The following is a 22,168-nucleotide window of genomic DNA, read 5'->3' as shown; positions in this document are numbered from 1 at the left end:
ATGGTTATATCCATACCTGGGTTATGTAAAATGATCCTCCAGGCCCTCTCATCAAAGTCTTTGTTTTTGAGCCATCGTTCTCCTTCCTGTGGGAGCTCCGTTGCTGCTGCAATGGATGCTTCTGTTACTGGGAATTTGATATCCCCAATCTCAACTTCCATGCCATTGAAGGACCTTGCAAATGTCTTCATGACTTATTTATTATGACGCTTGAATTTCTGGATAAACTGCAGCCACCTTGCTTTCCTTAACGTGCTTTTTAATTGTGGATAACCCTCCATGAATTTAGCCTCGTCTGGCTCTGTTCTTACTAGAAGGCCCATTCCTTCCTCTTGCTTCGAAAATACCTCTGTAAGTGATGGTTTCACGGAGGCAGAACGGTTGTATGAGCGGAAGATGGAGGAGGATTGCGGAGAAAACTAGTGGTTACAAAACGGGAAGAATACGGAGCATGTAATGAAAATAAGTTCACGGAGCAGAGGCTTGTATAAACAAACCCTGAACTGGCAATCGTAAACTCGGTGTGAGAGTATGGAAACAGAGTGAGACTGGTAGAATTTTGAAATAAAAGGCTGCGGAGTGGACGTTAGCAAATTCATAAAATGACTGCGGAGTGGTGCATCAGAGGAGAGCCGTGGTCAATTGGCTTACGTTTTCATGATTAACCGGTTCAACAGGTGTAATGCAGACGTACAACTGAGTACGAGTTAGATTCGGAAGAGGATTATGAGGCCGTTGGAATTTGATGCAGAGATCATGGTGGAGTTATGCAAAGGTCATGGAGGAGTTAAGGAAGCTATCAATTCAAATCATTACACATGATGGAGCTTGTGATTTTACAACTATACAGATTATGTGTTTAAAATGCTATTTGAAATTGATTTTTCTCATACCTTAGAATCTTACCACTTCCGTTCGCTAACTTTTGATTGGCTGCCTCTTGTTGGTGCTTTTAGGTGCTGACATCTTCAAAATATTTTCCTCTTCCATACCTGCATCTGGTTTTCATCATTACTTGGCTAACATTTGACTGTCACTGCAGAGTAACAGAGTATTAGCTATGGAATCAACAATCAGCTGCGGAATCAGTATTCAGCTGCGGAATCAGAATTCGGCTGCGGAAACTGACATAGTGAATAACATATGACTTGGCGAAGTGAATGGAGATGGATGGAAATGAATGATGACTGAATGAATGATATATGGAAAATTGAACATGAAAGGAATTTTATTGGTGGAATGTGATGGCGAAATGGAATGAAATGAAATGAAGTGAAATGACATGAAATGAAACAACTATGAGTGAAATGAGAGAGATTTTTTTTTGGAAAATATAGGGCGTCAAAAGTTTCTAATTTTTGCCCTGTATTTTCTGTATAAGACTGCCAATCAGTGATTGGTTTTCAGGCTTATACATATTTTTTTTTTTTTTTTAAGAAAGAAGTGAAGAGAACAAAGACTAGGCTGGTGGAGAAGAAGGATTCTTCTTCACCAGCCTTATTGCAGAATTATCTTGAAAGATTTTGACAAATTCCTCCTTTGAGAGTGGCTTATGATAGATCTTTAATCTGTGACCATTCACAATGAGAGGAGTTTGATACTCATCAATGGTTTTGATTCTTACCACTCCATTGCTAAAAAAAATTTCAATCTCATATGGCCCAAGCCAATGAGTTTGAAATTTAACTTTGAAATCTTTGAACTTGGAATCAAATAGTAATGCCCAATCTCCTTCTTGAAACCTTTTCTCCTTAATGTATTTGTCATGCCACTTAGATCTTTGATATTGAACTAGATTAGTTTTTAGGATTGCTTCTTGTCCGATCTCATCTATTTCATTCAACTGCTCCATTCTATGATTTTGGGCTTCTGATAGATCCATTCCAAATTGAACTGCCATCTTGAAGGTCTTAACTTGGAACTCAATGGGGAGCATAACTTCTTTCCCATAAACAAGTTCATAGGGAGAATGTCCTGTTGTGTTCCTCCGTGTGGTTCTGTAGGCACATAAGGCTTCAGGAAGCCTTTCTGCCCAATCTCTTCTGTGTAGATGAACAGTCTTGGTAATGATGCCTTCAATTACTTTGTTTGTGGACTCTACTTGACCATTTGCTTGCGGATGGTAAGGAGTAGATTTTCTGTGCTTGACCTTGTACTCTTCCATTAGCTTCTCCACCAGTTTGGATGTGAATTGACCTCCTTGATCTATCACAATTTCTCTTGGAACACCAAAGCGAGTAAAAATATCCTCATAAAGAAAACTAACAACTGAATTTTCAGTAGCAGAAAATAATGCTTTGGCTTCTACCCATTTAGTGACATAATCAGTACATACCAATATATACTTTTTCTGTTTAGATGGTGGATTAATAGGTCCAATAAAGTCTAAAGCCCATTTTTCAAAGGGTTCGATGAGTACCTGTGGTTGTAATGGCATCTCATTTGAGGGGGTAGGTTTCCCTACTCTTTGGCAGCTGTCACACCTTTTGACATATTGTTTTGCATCTTTGAAGAGGGACGACCAATAATATCCTAAAGAAAGGATTTTATAGGCTGTCCTTTTGTCAGCAAAGTGTCCACTGCACGGTTCATCATGACATGCTTTGAGAATATCAGGCATTTCATCTTCCCTGACACATCTTCTGATCACAAGGTCTGGCCCTGTTTTAAACAATTCATTAGAAATCCATGAATATTTTGAACTCTCCTGAATAATCTTTCTTCTTTCACTAGGAAATAAATGTGGAGGTAGTTTCCCTGTAACCAAATAGTTAGCCATATCTGCATAGCAAGGAGTATTAATAGTTACTACAAATAAGTATTCATCAGGAAACTTATCCTCTACAGGAGAATCGTATTTGATATTCTGAATTCTAGACAAGAAATCAGCTACTGTGTTTTGTTTCCCTGGTGTATCTAACACAGTAATATTAAATTCATGTAAAATTAGGAGCCACCTTGTAGCTCTACCATTAGTAATGGGTTTGTTCATTAGACATATAATTGCAGAATGATCAATATGAATAAAAGTTTCATAGCCTATTATATAATGTTTGACTTATTGATTGCATGAACAACAACTAAGAACTCTTTTTCATTGACATTATAATTCAACTCAGTGGGAGTTAAATTTTTACTGGTATAGTAAATGGCATAAGGAACTAAGTCTTTTTGTCCCAACACAGATCCTAGAGCTGTATCTGAAGCATCTGTAGAAATATGGAATGGAAGTTTCCAATTTGGTCCTCTCAAGATAGGCGCTTCAGATATTCTTGTTTTCAAAGCTTCAAATGCTGATTGACAATCAGGACTCCATTTGAATTCACAGTCTTTTGTAAGTAGTTTAAAGAGTGGAGATGCTATTTTGGTAAATTTTTATATAAATCTTCTATAATATCCAGTAAATCCTAGAAAACTTCTAACATCTTTTTGACAATTTGGAATAGGTAACTTGGAGATGACTTCAACCTTTGATTTATCAACTTTAATCCCATCCCTTGAAATATGATGTCCTAAAACAATACCTTCAGTAAACATCATAAAGCATTTTCATGGCTTAATGAAAGGTTTGTTTCTTTACATATTATAAGGACTTTTTCCAAATTTCTAATGCCTCTTCAAATGTATTACCATAAACTGTAAAATCATCCATATATACCTCTACACAATCATGGATTAGATCAGAAAAAATTCCTAGTATTGCTCTTTGGAATGTTGCGGGTGCATTACATAATCCAAAAGGAAGCACTCAGTAAGCAAAAGTTCCCCATGGAAAGGTAAATGTGGTTTTATCCTGATCTTCAGGTGGTACCTAAATTTGATTATAACCACTAAAACCATTCAGAAATGAAAAGTACTTTTTTCCTGCTAATGTATCTAATACTTGATCGATAAAGGGCAAAGGAAAGTGATCCTTCAAAGTTGCTTTATTCAATTCCCTGTAATCAATGCACACTCTCCATTTACCATTCTTTTTGGGTACTATAACCAAGGGAGAAACCCATCAGCTATCTGAAATTGGGTAAATGAAGTTTACATTGAGTAGTTTTTGGAGATCTTCTTTCACAATCTCCCTAAGATTTGGATTCATCCTTCTCTGAGGTTGTTTGATTGGTCTACTGTTTTCCTCAATATAGATATGATGGATGCAAGTCTTAGGGTCAATACCTTTCATATCAGTATACTCCCATGCAAATGCAGCATAATGTTTTTGCAAGATTCTGGTTAGCTCTTCCTGTTGTAACTTTTCCAAATTTTTGTTGATATTCAATGTTTTACCTGGAAAAATTTCAACTGCAGAACTACCAAACTCTTCCATAGAGTAGAGAGACATTTGCCTTGATGAAAAATATTCAATATCAGAATCTAACTGAAATTGTGTGTGGTCATATTTTGAAGATGTTTCAAAATTTTCTAATTTGTTCAAAATTTTTCTATCTTCACTAACTTTAGAGATAGTAAAGATAGGTTGTATAATATCTTCATCATCGACCCATTCATTGTCTCCTACTTCTGTAATTGCTTTTGCTGGAGGATACAAATTGAATTTCTTTGTTGAACTACCATCAGAAATGTACATATCCCCGGATCTACAACTAATGAAAGCATCAGCTGTGGCTAGCCAAGGTCTTCCTAAGATGAGTGGGTGCCCTCCTAGATTACTCTTGGGAGTCAAAATCATGAAATCTACTGGATATTCCCAAGAATCTAAGGAGACCGAAATATCTTCTAATACACCATCTGGTTTGATTACTGATCTATCTGCAAGTTGTAGTAAGGTAGGTGTAAAAAGAAGATTAGGAAGTTTAAGCTGTTCCATAGTCTGTCTACTCATAATGTTTATAGCAGCCCCTAAGTCAATCAATGTATTTGGAATTTCTATCCCATTTATGTGTGTCTTGACAATTGGACTACCTGGATCCACATATTTCTGCATGGTAATCTTTCCCATCATGATATCTGCAATTTTTCCTACCAGGTGGATTCTTTTTGTATCTCTTGGTTTCCTACCTGGTCTTTTGAAACTCAACTCCTTTATTGTTTTTGCTAGAATAGGAATCTCTCTAATGGCTTGTAGCAAGGGAATCTTGATACAAACATTCTTTAATTCATCTAGGAAATCATAGTCAAGAAACAAGATTTGTTTTTCCACCCCCTTGTCAATTTGTAATCTTTCAGGGAAAGGAGGTGTGGATGTAGATGCAGGTTGCTCAACTATAGGAGTTGTGGGGGTTGACTCTTTTTGTTTTTCTTTTTGAATGGTTGGGTTTTGAAAGGATGCTTCTTCAAAACTTTTATTGACTTTCAAAGAATCCTCCTTAGAAGCATCTTGATCTTGAACATCTGTAGAAGGTTTTTCATTTTCTAAAATCCTACCAGATCTAAGTTGAACATCATTAAGATCTAGAGGAACAATCATGTAGGTAGGAAATTGTTGTCCTTCTACCATGTAAGAATTCTGAGGGTTTTTGTTGTTGGGATTTGGTAATGGCTGGGTTGGTAGTTGATTTGGCTTCTGTTGAAATGGAAGCAAGAGTTGAGGATTTTAATTTTGTTTGGGAGGTTGTTGTTGTGGAAATGGTAATGAAAGTTGTGGGTTTTGATTTGGAAGTTGTGGATTTTGTTGTTGATTTTATGAGATAGGATAGCCTTGAAAAGATGGAGGATATTGATAAAATTGAGGAAATCTCCCATAAGGATTTTGTACCCCTTGTGCCCATGATTGAGATTGATACTGATTTTGAGGTTGGGGCCAAGGTTGTTGCCAAGAATTCCAATTTGGTGGGGGCTGAAAATTCATAAGATTGTTAAATCCTTGATTTTGTTTCCCTTGCCAAGGTCTTCTTGAAACAAAACAAAGAGATTCTACCGAATTTGGGTCCTCTTGAAAGACAGCTTTGAGTCCTGGGATTGAAGGACAATCCTTGGTCTCATGATTTTCTGAGCAAATCATACATGTTTCTACAACTTTTGCATCCAAGGGACATTCCCTTAGAGCATGTTTCTTTCTACATTTTGGGCAAAAGATGGCTAAAGCATCAGCTTCTGTTTTCTGCTTGTTTTGGATTTTGAGGGTGTCTAGCTGTTCACTAAGGCTCCCTAAAATGTCAGTTTTGAATTCATCAAGCATATTGCCAATTTCTGCTCTACTTACTGATCTGGTTGCAGATTTGTTTGCTCTAATAAGAGAAGGATCTCTAGGCCCTTTTCCAGTTTTAGATTTTTCCCTTGAGAGATGGACACATAAGTCTGCTATGTCATGTAGTGGAAGTTGAGAAATGTCTCCCTTCCCCATCATGTTTAAAATATCTATCCATTCATCTCTAATGGCTTTCAATAGAAGGGCTTTCAAGGTTTCCTCATCTAAATTGTTCATTTTCGCTCTCTTTAAGTTGTATTGAAATCTTTCAAGTAGATCCTCCAAGTTCTCATCTTCTTTTTGCATCATTTTGAATACCTCATCCTTATGGTTAGTGGGCATACAATAATCCAGATATCTATCCAAAAATGTTTGCTTCATATCATTCCAAGTCCTAATAGACTGAGTGACTAATCCCATGAACCATTTCAAAGTAGCCCCTTTCAATGTTGAAGGAAACAGTTTGAGTTTTTGAGAGTCTTCTAGATAATCATAAGTTCGGCATAGGACTTCAAACTCAAATAGAAATGTCTCAGGATCCTCACTTCGCAATCCATAAAAGTTTGGGAGGACAGATGGTGAAATGTTTTTCATGGTTGTATGGGTTTCCTCATCGACTATAGGGAATCCAAATGAGTTATCTCCTCCCCTATTTCCCCCATTAGTACCTCTACCTCCTCCATTGTTACCTCTACCACCACCTCCATTATTTCCTCTACCTCTACCTCTACCCCCTCCTCCAAATAATGAATATTCTCCATCTGTCACTTCTTCTGCCATGATAGTTTCCTCAGGGTCTTTTGGTTCTTCTATTAATGGCTGATGAGAGACAGTTTCTACCTCTTCTTCTTCTCTGGGTGATTCTACCTCTTTTACTTCAATATGTTCCCCTCTAGAGGTGAAGAAGGGTTCTTCTCCTAGGTCAAATTTACTAGATAGTGTGGGAGAATCTTCTAATTCAGTTGCTGCCCCTTGAATTCCAAGAATTCTAAGGCTGGGAGTATGAGTCTAGGATGGAGGTGTATCTTGTCTATGCCTTGAAGTAGTTGGAGTTGTAAAAATCGAACTTTTGGCCCTAGCTATAAACCTTCCCCTAGAATCTCTGGCTCTATGCATGTCATTTATTTATTTATTTTTTAATGATTTTTAATTGGGCTAATAATCCTTTTTCTGATCTTCCAGATCACACTAGGTGCAAGAAGAGAGCATACTCAAGAAATTATTGAACTAATAACTCTCTTTTTTGATCCTCCAGATCACACTAGGTGCAAGAGGAGAGCATACTTCAAGAAATTATCAATTTTTCCCTATTTTTTATGTAAGAGATAGGCTACCTAGTTACACTTCCCCGGAAATGGCGCCAAAATGTTTAGTCAATTTAGTATGTCCTAAATTGCTACATTAATTATCAATCCGGGAGTCGTAAACCGATGAAGTGTGGTGCACTGTATGTGCAAGACAACCTCTTTCTTACTTTTATTATTTTCATTTTTTATCTTGTTTTTTTTTGGGGGTTTATTCCTTGTTGGTCTCCTAAGGTGTCTAATGCAAATGGAAATCCTATTCTTAGGTTTTAAGAATACTTTTAGAGGGCAAGTATGGATGTATATTTAAGACAAGGTTTATGTCTCTTATGATAATTTCCAGAACATAGCACTTCAAAAGATCTGAAAACATGCTATTGATAAAATTAGTACTTGAACAGGAATGTAAATATGTAGCTACGTAAATTAAACAAAAGATGAAATACCGATAATGAGGTCACTGTTTCTGCTGCCCATATAATTACATAAATAAAATCTAAACTATTGCACTCAAAACCAAAAATTGTAGACTAATGAAAGCAAGATCAATTTACTTCACTTATAATCTGATAGCTCGCCAATTAACTTCTCGGGTTAAGCCATGGAACTGGAGATAACGTCAAATAACATGAAGAATTGATGTCTAAATTATCTATTTGTAGATTAATGAAAGAAAAATCAAAGTACTTCACTTATAATCCAATAGCTCGCCAATTAACTTCTCGGGTTAAGCCATGGCACCAGAGATAACGTCAAATAACATGAAGAATTGATATCTAAATTACCTATTTGCAGATTAATGAAAGAAAAATCAAATTACTTCACTTATAATCTGATAGCTCGCCAATTAACTTCTCGGGTTAAGCCATGGCACTGGAGATAATGTCAAATAACATGAAGAACTTGATATCTAAACTAGCTAATAGCAGCAAACAAATCTCACTGAAATCAAAGCATAACAACTGAAATTGAAAAGCTTAAAAAGTTCAGCAGAGAAGCAAATCTCATATCACTACTTGATGCAAAAATTATATGAAAAATCTCAAGCATAACCTATCCTGAAACACATTGATCAGTGTTAGTAAAAAAGTATGCAATGTTGCAAAATCATGTACAGGAATAAAACGATTAACACCATAAACAAATTATGAGAAATATACAGTGGAAATAAGAGAAAAGATGCATGAAAACTTTACAAAAACGAAAAGCAAAACCTCAGCCAGCAGGGGCCCTCTGCACAACCTTTGGTTAACACACTGTCACCTCAGAACCACGCTTTAAACAGTCATAAGAAAACAGAGTTTTTATATTGCAAGATAGAGAGTATGTCTTCTCGTTACAACAACAAAACGAAAGCTAAAACAACAGTGTCAATCCTAATATCTGAACTAGCTACTTGCATTGCAAACACTTTATTTATACAGGAAAATAGATAACTGTTTTTCTGAGAGAAATCTTCAGCAAAGGACACGTAAACAGGACAAAACCCGTAAGTTCAGCCTCTTGGTTTCCATAAACATTCAATCTACAAAAGGTGGATGTTGGATTTGCGTCATGGAGACAGCTTGCAGCTGTCAAGAGGGATCCACGAATCTAGGAACGGTCTCGGACTTTTCACATGCTGAAACAGAGACCTATTTGATGTAGGACTCCTTGTTTGACCGTCCTTTGACCAATTCCTTTCTTCATGAATTCAGCTGAACAGATAGGACCTTGTCCATGTTTAGATCATTTATGAGCTACCCACGTGCCTCGTTTGACCTGTCGACGCCTGTAACCTACAGAACAATGAAAGTAGCTGCGGAATTGCAAGTCAGCTGCGGAAAGTGGCTACATTTCGTAGCTGATGAACAAAATCTAAATCAAATAGCACACATAAGGATATAGTTAGAAAACCATTTAAATGCACTCCTAGAATCAATATGTAACAATCTTTGATAGCTTATGAGGCACTGATGTAGGAAAATGGAAGATAAAAGGTCTAGGAAAGTATGTAGAAGAGAGGTAGTTCTGGGGCTCAACACCAAGTATAGCGTTAGAGAGTATGCGTAACATTGGCATAGAGGCTGATTTAGGGGCTTTCAAGCGGTCTGTTTGTGCTAGTTGTGGAGTTGAGTCAGTGTCGGGTGAGACAAACTTTGTCTCACTCATTTTTGTGGCTATTTTATCTTGTAGAGGATTTCCATTTTTGGACATCTAGTTGTACTCATAATTTCACTGCTGCATAATAATAAAATCCCTCAGTTGTTGCATCAGTTTTCCCACATTGGGTTTTTCTGGGGACAATTTTCCAAGAATAATTATGTCATTTTTATGTGTGTGTGCTAGTTTTTTCTTAGTTTACAACGTTTTCTTTTCTACAATATTTTTATGGTGAAAATTTGTAGTGTGGTTTAATCGCTATTTTCCATAGTAAATAAACTACATAATTAATTTACAGTTGGAAGAATAACTTTCTAGTTGTTGCAATTAGACTTGTAAAATTTCACAATTTACAACAAAAACAAGAGGTTGTTGAATTATTGAAGGACAACTCGGTTTTTAGCACAAAATAAGATGAAACAACAAGAAAATCAACATCATAGTGAAAGGGAATTTGCAATGGGGGATTGGGCATTTGTGAGACTACAACCATATAAAAATATGTGCCTTAAGCAACAAAATAAGGGAAATAATTAGCACTAAGGTATTATGGCCTTTATAAGGTGTTACAAATGATTGGAAGTATAGCTTACAAATCTAAGTTGCCTCCATATTCACATATAGATCTCATCTTTCCACATTTCTTGCTTAAACAAGGTAATCGGTGACAAGATCCAAGTCCCAACTATTTTACTAGATATTAATGAAGAAGGGGAAAATGACACTAGAACTAGAAACAATTGTGGAAACAAACATTAAGTAGTTGAGAAATCGAGTAATTACTGAGTACCTCATCAAATTGAAGAACCTACCAATGGAAGAAGCAACACGGGAAGATACTTTATTCATGCAAAAACACCTACAGATAGTAAGTTTTTTAGGACAACACTTTTTTGAAAGGGAGGGGCATGTTAAGCCCTATATAAGACCCATGTTAACACTAAAACCCCTTATTAATTCTTAGATATTGAGTAATTGGATTATTGTTTTTATATTGTTATGTAAGTTAGAACCTCCCATGATCCAATTTTATTATAGTTTTATCACTTTTCTCATATATATATACACTAAGGAGACCTAATCTTCAGATCATAAAATCTTGTCTTGTACATTGTATTCATTGTGAAAGGATGTTTTCCCCTTGAAGAGAACTGCACTTATTGACATCTTATCATTTTTAAGGTGCAAGGTTCATAAGGAACTATTTGAATAATATGTCACTAACCACTTCTCATTTTCTGATCATTCCCACCATTTGATGTTTTGCCTCCCTAAAGTTGATTTGAATAAGTTTAATGGGTGAAATATGACCAATTGGCTTGACCATATGGAGCACTAGTTTTCCTTTCATGCCATGGTATATGAACTACTAAAATTCAATATTTTGTTTCCTTTATTTAGATAGGGAACATTGGTAGTGGTGGAAATAACATATGAATGAATATTTATGGGTCTTTACATAGAGGTAGTTTGTGAAAGCATTGTTTGCTCGCTTTATCATATACATTTCTTTTGGGCTAGCTTACCAAATTGTACCAAAAAAACTTGGTGGAAGACTATGTTGGTGCTTTTGAATGTTTGGTTGGTATAAACAAAAAATTAACTAATGATTTTTTTATGCAATACTTTATCAATTGTCCAATCACAATGGACTTTTTGGAATTATACATGAGTTTTTAGAAAGATGAGAATTTGTACATGCTCAAAAGTAACAAATCATGTTCTAAAGAAATCATCATCTCCCACCATATGGAAAAGATTCTAAAATGGGTCATTTTGGAATTATTCCATAATTCCATGCTATTTAAACCTTTGAATATGTTTCTCATCCATATTTGTTGTTAGTGTTGGAAAAAAACCAATAAGTTTTTGAACATCCTCAAGTGTCACCACCCTCATGTAGAAAGCATAATCATAGTGTCCCACTACTTCTCAATAGCTTACAACCTAATGTGCACCCATATCATCATCCTTTTGCTGAAACAAATGAACTTGAAAAAAATCATGTACAAGATATATTAGATATTGGTATCATCTATGATAGCACTAGTCCGTACTCTTCCCCAATTGTCACGGTCTTTAAAAATGAAGGCACTTGGTTCATGTGTCCTAATTTTCATTCCCTTAACAACTTTATATTAAAAGACGAATTTCCTATTTCAATCATTGATCATATATTAAATGAGTTACACGGAGCACAATTCTTCACCAAAGTTGATCTTCACTTTGGTTATCACTAAATTCACTTGTAGAAAGCCAATATTCCCAAAGTTGTTTTTTGCACTCATGATGATCATTACAAATTTTGGGTGTGTTTCTAGGTATAAATGAGCCAGCAATAGTTACGAGGGTTCTCTCCAATATGAGGTCCCAATTATAGTTCATATCGTTGGTGTGGTAACCATGCTTGGTTTTGGATGTTGTGACATATTGAAGGATTTTGACAACAAAAAATGTGAGAATTAAACTAACAATGATCTAGTTGCAAAAATAAATTATTGTAAACTAATTATATACTAAAAGAGAGATGGGAAGAGGAAGAATTGAGTGAATAAACACAACAATTGTTGAATGAAGAAAACAATTAGTTGATTTCCTGGCACTGAATGTTTAACTAATTAGTGTAAAAAAAGAGTAGTCAGTATTTGTTATAATCATAGCTCATTGAGGAAAGATATGATAGAAGTAGTGGAAATGCAAGAAAAACTATCTAGTTCATAGAACATTATGTCAGTTTGCAATAATCAATCTCATAGAATGCACACACAAATGAAACCACTCAAGATTAGTCTGAAGCAAAATCACAATGTTTTAGAAGTCACAATTCCTACAGTGGCATTCTTGGGCTTCTTAATATTATTTATGAATAGATACAAGATGCACTAGTTATTTATATATTGTCTTTTAAAATATACAAAATTTTACTAAAGATGAAAAACCATTAGCACTAGGAGTTTCAAAGCATTTATAGGCTACATCAATAACTACCTCTTGAGAGTTTTGGGATGCCCTAGGGTAGTTACAACCATTCAAATGATTCTTTTTTGGATATTTAATCTAGAAAAATAATTTGTAAAACTCCTAGAAAATAAAGCTGGCAGTTTCTACAAGATGATTGGATCCTCAAGTGAGACCCCTAGAACTTCGTTAAGATAGTCTACCCATATATGATAATATGATGATATTATCTTAATCATATTGGGAAACAACCCCTCCATGGTGACATGGTAATGATATGTGGGCTGGAAGAGGGTATGCATATCCTTAGTCATTGAGACCATAAAGGAATTCAAAATTATTTTTTGTTTGAAAGGTTCCATAATGTGCTGCTTGAGATTGTCTTTGGTAAGTTTGTTGGTGAAGACACTAAAAGATAGTTCCCTAGAATTAAGAATTTCTTATAGTTCTCTTTTCATTTCTTCATTGGACCTTTCTTCTCCTTGGGCCCCAATAGCTAGACGTTCATATTGATTAACCTTTAAACCAAGGAGTAATTTTGTTGGTATTGAGGCAAAGGCATAGAGATATGCTTTTATATTTTTTCTTGGTTTATTGACAACAATGAATTTATATGTCAAATATTATTCATTAATTCTAGGGACTTCTTGTGGGGCTAGAGGGTAGTCATTAGGCCATTTCTCTAGTTTATTCATAACATTGATTACCGCTTTGAGTTGAGTATCTTTTTCCTTAGCTAATTCCCAAAGTGGAAAGGCCATGGCCTTGTAAGACTCATGCACTTCAAAAGCACATGCCTGATAAACCTCCATTTTAGTGCTCTCTTGCTTTAGGGTTTTGTTTTTAACCTCTAGTAACTTGACTTATCCCCAATTCTGTTATAGGGGAATCCTTTAAATTTATTTTCTCTAAAATATCCCTTATATTTGTCTCTATGGCTCAATAGAAATCTGTGTCTTCTGAGTGTTGAGAAATATATAGGGCAATGATTATAGGGATTTATCTTTACTTGGTAACTACTTGTGATGTCCTTTTACTTATTATCTTTGTTACTTATTATTATATGTGTGCATCATCAAACAAATACCAAAAACAAGAAGAACAATAACACAAATTATAGGCTGCAAGACAGAGCCAAAACATCTCCACTTGAGAGGAAAACCCTCAAATATCTTCTCTTCCTTATAGATTCTTCAATTGATGAATTCCAAGACCTTAAAAAGGACTTCAGAACCCTCCAAGACCAAGACCAACCTCTCCAGATGATGTTATAACCTTGATCCAATTAAACCCAATCAAATCTCTTCTAGTAGCACTTCTTCGACCTCTAGTTGTACAATTCCGGCCTCCACTGCAGATTCTAAATTTCGGACCCCCCAAGTAGTCAGTGTTGCTACATGTGTGGGCTTTGATTTTCCTTTTGATCCTTCCTTTGAACTTCACTTACCTTTCCCTTACTTTTGGAGCTTGAGGATGACCCTTGGTGACCTTCGCTTGACATACTTACCTTCTTTTCTCCAATATCAAACTTGTAGATAGAAACCCTAGATCTGCTGCAAAAACCCTAGTTCTCCTTAGCACGTGTGAGAGAGAAATAGCCCAAATAAATATCTTATTCGTCCTCTTCCTTCTTCGCTGCCTTATTATTTCTTCTTCTTCACTAGAATGAGAGATAATTGAATGTATCTCAAGGAGGATGACCTCCCTCCTGTATATAGTCTCTTCAAGGTGGACATGGCTCTTCCTTTTAGGCTGAGTTTCCAGCTGCCATGCCGACTTGGTCTTGGAGGATATCTGGACACTTTTCAAGACAAAAATAATTTTCTTTACAAGTTACAGTAAGACCGATGGGGTCTTCAACTTATGGAAATGACTCTTTTGAATTCTTGACCTAGGAGAAACCCTAGAAGCACTCAATGGGTGCTTGTCCTATAAAATAAAATACCTTGAGCATGAAACCCATGCTCCAAAAGAAAAAAAAAATCGTTCATTACATTTTAGAAGAATCAAAAGTACATTTCATCTTTATGAATACCAAACCTAGTTACACATTTTTCAACACTGAGGCCATAACAATTAGATCATTCATGGTATTTGGCACATTGGTCTAATATTCACTCCTTAAAGAAAACCCCCTACCATGACCTCCTCAATTAATGAAAATGGTCCAGCCAACATTTAAGTCAACTCCTTAAAGTAAGATTGAATCTAGGAAGCCCCTTTGGTTAGTTGACATAGCCTCAAGTGCAAGATCTATATAACTTCATATTGGTGAGTATTACTAAGGTAGAGATGTGAGTCAGTAATTGGAAGAACATCATAAAATCTAAGGAGCATAGGATTAGTGTGAAATATGAAGTTCAAGGAAGATGAACAAAAGGGAGGAGTGTGAAAGCATGACAAATATCATATCAACAAAAAAAAGAGTTAGATCAAGCAACACAGGGTGAAGAAGAGCTTTGAGGTGGGAAACAAATCTGAGTAAAATTTCTTGTGAAACCTCAAATTTATTTATAACACATATTCTTCACAAAATTCTTTGCTTTTGGGCCACCTTAGCTCCTAGTCTCATGTCTTCGTCACAAGATGCTTAAGTGTGGTACCCAAGGGCCTACAACCCTAAGGTGAGGCTCTTTATTTATTTGATATGCAATATCCTCAACCCATAGTCGCAACCTATGGTCACAAAGGGGATAAGGTACACTTATGGCTTAAATCCCTTGGCATACTAGTGTCTAGACCTCTAGTAGTAAGGTCCCATCTATAGAGTTCCATATTGGGCATGGGATTTTCACAATAAAATCTTGTATTATTTCCATTGAAGTTTAGATATCCTAAGGTTGTTCCAGTAGACACCAGGCCTCTCATATCATGGTTTCTAATTAAGGTTCCACCATGGCTATGGTTATTTTACAAGAATTTCCTCTGTATTTTTATTTCACCGAAGTAACGATACCACAATTTCATCATCATTAACTAACGAAACCTCTCGACATAACATTTATTGGACAATAATATTAATATTAGTATTTTGTTAAATTGTTATCTTGGGCCTAATGTCTTGATATTGGCTGAATGATGAGGCATTGACCTTTCAGTGGTCCATACTATTGATATAAAAGGGGTCTTGTATGAAAGTTTCTCAGTTTTCCAATATTTGATATAAGTTAGCATTAGGTCATAACGTGAGGTTCTACATGCTCTGGTAGTTTAGCGCATGGGTGGTAAGGCTTAAATATTTTGTGCTCACGTGATTTATTGTTTCAAGCACTTGATAACATTTGATACAGGTTTAAAGTACCGAGAGCTCTAAAAGAATAGAGCCTATTTATATGTGGTTGGATTGAAGGTAGATAGATTGCAAGTGCTTGGTTGTAACCACTTACAAGTGATAATTGGGACTAAAGGAAAAACTTACTCTTATAATTAGAAGTTGATTAACACTAGTAGAATGTAATTTTGATTATTTTGGATTAAAGGAAGAACTTGGTCAAGAAAAATATAGTGCAGAGAGACATAAATAGTGGTGAATAGTTCAAGGAAGCAAGTGAACCAATGTAGGGAAGATAATAGAATTATAAAATGAACATAGTTTAAAGAAGCAAGTGAACTACTCCAGGGTAGATAATGAAGGTTTCAGTCCTGTATAGATAATACCTACAAACAAATTCTTAAAACTAAAACTAAAAATAAAAATATACAATGGTGAGAACATAAAATAAACACAAAGATTTTTCTACAAGAATCCAGAATCGGGAAAACCAAATTGATTTTTAAATATATTCGTTTCAATATTAGAATACATTATATACATGTCTAAACATTCATAGACCCCCATTCCATTAACCCTAGATTATAACATAACCATAGTTCCCTTGTCTGGACCTACAAAACCATGGGCAAAACCACCATACGTAAAACCATGGGTGGGTTTGCCCAAAAACAAATTGAGGGTGCTACCCCAAACCCCATTCAAGGGGGCTACTAACCCATGCAATCCCCCCAGTAGGGGGTATATTTCCCTCCTTACAACCCCCTGAACAAGGGGGGGTGTTCCCCCCCATATGACCCTCTTATTGCACCTGGCACAACATATCACACGTGCAACTAGTCGTCCAAAGAATATAACACATACCCAAGATTCTCCCACTTGTTGTTTTCTTTGCACACATGGGGCTATAGAAGTACATAGTCACTGGTTTGGGGCCACAACACTCATTGCTTCTCTACACCAACAAAACTTTTCAATGCTCACAGACTTTGTCAATGCATCTACAACATTCTTCAAAGTGTCCACCTTTACCATCAACATATTTCTATCTTCAACCATATCCCTCACAAAGTGATACTAAACATATATATGTTTTGTCTTCGAATGATAACGAGGCTCTTTACCAAAAAAATTACACTTTGGTTGTCACAATCTATCTTTATAACTTGTTGTATCAACCCCATACCTAAACATAATTTCTATAACCAAATTACTTCCTTTATTGCATGAGTAGAAATAATGTATTAAACCTTTATAGTTGAAAGTTCCACTATAGATTGCCTCATTCTCATCCAACTGACTGCTCCTCCAAATAGGCTAAACATGTACCCACTTGCAGATCTTCTCTGATCCATATCTCCAACCTAGTTTGCATAAGAAAAACCACGTATGTTCAACATTATGTCAAATCCTGGTATTCCTTGGTATCACAAACCATAATCACTAGTACCACATGGATACTTAAAAACCCACTTTACTGCTATCCAAAGCTCCTTACCTGGTTTTGACATAAACTTGCTCAATAATCCCACTGCATGTGCAATGTGTGGTCTAGTATAGGCCATTGCATACATCAAACTTCCAACTATAGTCACATATGAAACATGAGACATGTCCTCTTCCTCTTCCTGTGTTTTGGGATACTATTATGTAGATAACTTTACACTTACAGGAATAGTAACCTTCACTGGTTTACTATCCTTCATATTAAACCTCTGCAATATTGTCTCAACATAATTCCTCTACTTTAACAATAGTTTCCTCTTTTCCCTATCTCTTTTAATTTCCATACCCAAAATAAATTTTGTAGCACTAAGATCTTTCATGTCGAATTTAGTGTACAATTGCGTCTTCACATCTTGGATAATTTCTCTGTGATTTCCAATCAAACATATCATCCACTTACAAGACCAAATAAATAACATGATCACCAAATAATTTATAATATAAACAATGATCCTATTTGTTCCTTGTGAAGATTAGTCCCTAGATATGTATACAATTTTTTATACCACATCCTTGGTCATTGCATTGACCCATACAAAGAATTTTTTAATTGGCATACTAGTTCTTTCTTACCCTTCACTCAAAGCCTTCTAACTATTTCATGTAGATCTCTTCTTTCATATCCCCATGTAGGAATGTTGTCTTCACATCCATATGTTCTACCTCAAAATAAAAGAAGCAACAAAAGATAAAAGTAATCTAAGAGAATCGAACTTGGCAACATGTGAACAAATATCACCAAAATCAATTCCTGACATTCGGGAATAACCTTTTGCAACTAATCGAGCTTTTTGTTTCTCCAATTTTCCTTCTCCATTGATATTCTTCTTAAACACCCATTTGTTTCCAATGGGTTTTCTTCCAGCCACAACTCCACTAGATCACAAGCCTCATTCTTGTCCAAGGCTACCATTTCTTCAACCATGGCCTTTTTACATAGTTTTCCATCCTTTGGTTCCACTACATCCTTGACAGTTCTAGGATCATCATCAGTAATAGATAAAGCAAAATTTTAACGAAAATAAGATGGACTATACCTTTATGGCTGCTAAACACTTCTCTAAACCTATAAAAGACTTCATATTTATTCTTAAGGAAATATATCCATGTATTCCTCGAGAACTCATCTATCACTAGTATAATATGGCAAATAAATGACTATGTGACTAAAATGTTTAGTCATGACAAGTAAAAATGACTAAATTCTACTAATTTTTTGCAACACAACTATAAATGACTAATTTGATCATTGGGTAAAAAACACAACAAAATAATTAGTCACACAAATAAAAATGACCTAACATTTGGTAATTTGGACATTAATATATATTATTTCTTTTTATATACCTTATGGTTTCTATTAAGGTCTCATTATATTAGACCATTTAGTAATCTATTCTTCAAAAAACAAGAAGGGGACTATAACATATAAGTTAGAGTGAAATCTACAACATCTATCTAGCTTGATCCATGACATATTCCTAAGCAATGAAATTATATTGATTAAACCAAAATCGATCTACAGGGTAGAGTTCCTCCATTATGAAACTTTACTATCAAATATGGAGTCCATTCACTCATGGAAGTTTTTCGTCACAACTAGTGAAACCTAGTGTCTTCATAGTTAAGCTAGTGAAACTTGATACCTTCATAGTTACCTTAATTTAATATAATATTATAATGGAAAAATGTTATTATTATTATTATTATTGTTAATAAATTATTATGTGTATACAAAATATTTATTATATAAATATAACATAAATGTTTATATTATATATAAACTTAATGCATATAATACTTTATAAATCATTATTCTAAACATGAATTTAGTTCAATTACATCTAAATCCCTACCCCTTTTTTCTTGACAATCATATAATTTGTGGGCTTAAAGATATGATCTTTGAAGTCTTGATAAAATCCCAACATTCAAAGAGTGAGCATATGGTCATGGGAACCACCGACTTAAGACTATAAAAGGCACTGGGAGATTGGTTTCCACAGGGTGAACACTACTTTAGCCTTGAAAATTTCAGCAAAATCTACTCTTATAAAAGTTTCAATCAGGTATGTGTGAATTCAAGGGTTTTCACATTGAAGGATTTAAATTATGGAATGTCTGGAAGCCTAGTTGCAAATTTGGGTGGGTTTTTTTATTGTGTTCAATCTTGGGAAAAATAAAACTACTTAAAATTTCATACACCTAATGATGAATCAATTCCCTTGCCAATTTGAGTAAACTCAAGGACACGATCTCATGAACTTCCATCTTTTCTACTAGGGTTTAACTTATATAGTGTTGTAGAAACTGGTGGGTGAGATATGGAGGGATTAGTTTTATAGGCAAACCAAATTTATTTTGGAAAACCTTTGTACTAAAACTTGAATGAAAATCACTGTGAATCTTCAAAATTTCCTTATCTGGAATTGACATTTTCCTTTACTCCTCTAAAGGCCTTTGTGTGCATCCATATTTCAATGCCAAAGCATAGTGGGCATTGAGGTGTTTTCACAAATTGTATCAGGCAATTAATATTTTTGAATAGGGTGGCATGATTTGAATTGGGGTTAGTTGCAAGAGAGACTACAATGTAGCTAGCCTATGGTTGGGTGGAGAGTGGAAGTCCCTCCTTCAGTTGCCAGCCATATCAATTCACTCATATAAGTATAAATTTGTACCTATTTGGATTTCAGGCTATGATAGCCATTTTCTGTTAATGAATGCTATTGTGATCATGCATATTCATGTGTGGATGCTTGAAAATTGTTATTACATTTATCGTTGACTATCTTGGGTATTATAGTTTCAAATAATAGAAGCACCATGGAGTTTCTACCCTACTTATGAATTATAAGTTATTTGTATGCTTGTAGTTGAGTGCATACATGGTTGTAATTGTAAGTTCACATATTGTGAAAATGGATGAAAATTGCACTCTCTACGATATTTTCTTGTTGTTGATTACTTAGGTGATAACCTTGAATTATTCACTCTGAATCCACCGTATTAATATCATGTAGATCAAAATCCTTAAGAATTGAGTTGTTAGGCTCATTTCACCCATTAGAGGCCAATGTTCAGGCCCTAGCTAATTTATTTATAAATTTGGTATTTTGGGCGGATGACCTATCCCTAAGAAATATTTGTAAAATCCATAAATTTCCTTGATTTTCTTTTTCTTTCTTTAAAGCTTTGATAGGGAATTTAGTGATCTAGACATCCAACGGTGCTAAGGGTTGACACTCTTGTGTCGAGGCCAAATCACTATGGTAAAATACCTCTCTTTTCCATAAGTGTGGTGAATATGGTGATCTAGGCATCTAATAGTGCCAAGGGCTGACACTCCTGTGTGGAGGTCATATTTTTGTGGGGCCATATTTCCCCTTTTTGGAATTGATGACATTTCAGGTCTGGGCATCTAGTTGTGTTGGGGGCACTTACACCTAGAGAATTCTAGATGTGGTTGAGCCAGATATAATATTTAGGCCTCAACAAAATGAATTCTGACAAAAAATGATGATAACAAAGAAACCTCGCAAAACACCAAGGGGATGACCTGGTGGGCCTTGCACCTAAGAATATGTGGAAGTTCCATGTGGGCCCACAAGGAGGATACGTGGTGGTAGAACGATGACATGAACCACTTCTATTATGACTTGGAAGTACCACATGGATATGTTGTGGATGTGGGTCACGTGGCAGTGCCACAATGGAGGTGACGTGGATCCCAACATTTGATATATAGGGGTGGTAGAGGGTCTATTCCCCTATGAAGGCTCAAATTGGTGACAACTACATTTTCCTTCAAACAAGCATGGATGCATGGATTGGGAGGTTTGAGAGTGTAGAAGGGGGGAAACTTGGTTGAATGCCTAGACGTGCAGTGAACCTAATATAACGAGAAAATTACACAAAACACAGAGGGTAAGGACCTAGTGGGTACCACAACTAATTATACGTGGAAATGGTTACATGGATGCCACTACTTATCGCTCACCACCCGCCCCTGCGTCTCTTGTGTATCACACTCTCTCCACGAATGTGTCAGTAAAAAAGGGGTTCACTCGACCACGGTTTTAGTGTGGAACCTTGCAACCACCCAATGCTCACTTCTCACTGCTCAATATATGCACATTACAACATGGAGCAGGCTTGCTAACAATGGTTGGGTTGATCTGACCATAGATTTTCTTTGTAACCTTGACAATTACCCACCACCAGATGCTCTAAATTTTGGTGTGTTGTGAACTAATACACACTCTCGGTGGACTAGGGGCCAAACCAGTAGTGATTCTAGTGTATAAACTTATAAGCCCTCACCATCCACCACCTCTTGTCCCTTCGCTAATTCTCAAGTACAATGGGTAGCAATACATTCGAGTAGCATGATGTGGACCTAGTTCCAACACGAAACCTTATGACCGCTACCTTGTCTTGAACTCATTCTAGAAGGGGAGGAAAAAATTCCAATGGAGTATCATGTTGATCAAACATGAAACAAGTCTGTGGGACCCACGAGGATTGGGATATGGACCAAAATGCATATAATAGGGAAATACATGAAAACATAATGGAAGGAGGATTCTATGGGCCCCACACTTGAGACAATGTGGAAGTGCCCACGTAGAAGCCATGTAGATACCTGTGATGATGAGGACCCATATCAAGTTTATGTGGTGGTGCAACGTGGGTAGGATAGGAGGCATGTTGATCTGGATTGGATCATTATATATTTTACATCCATCTTATGATTTTAAAGTGCAAAAAGTAAAGGAATCATCTCATAGGACCATTGTTACCCATGGGACCCAGTTTGGAAAATTGAGGTCTGAAACCTTCCATGAG

The sequence above is a fragment of the Pinus tabuliformis genome, chromosome 5_2, assembly GCF_031772625.1.
Source record: "Pinus tabuliformis cultivar Carrire ecotype Pingquan chromosome 5_2, CPIR1, whole genome shotgun sequence".
Taxonomy (NCBI): domain Eukaryota; kingdom Viridiplantae; phylum Streptophyta; class Pinopsida; order Pinales; family Pinaceae; genus Pinus; species Pinus tabuliformis.
This window is presented reverse-complemented; position numbering follows the sequence as displayed.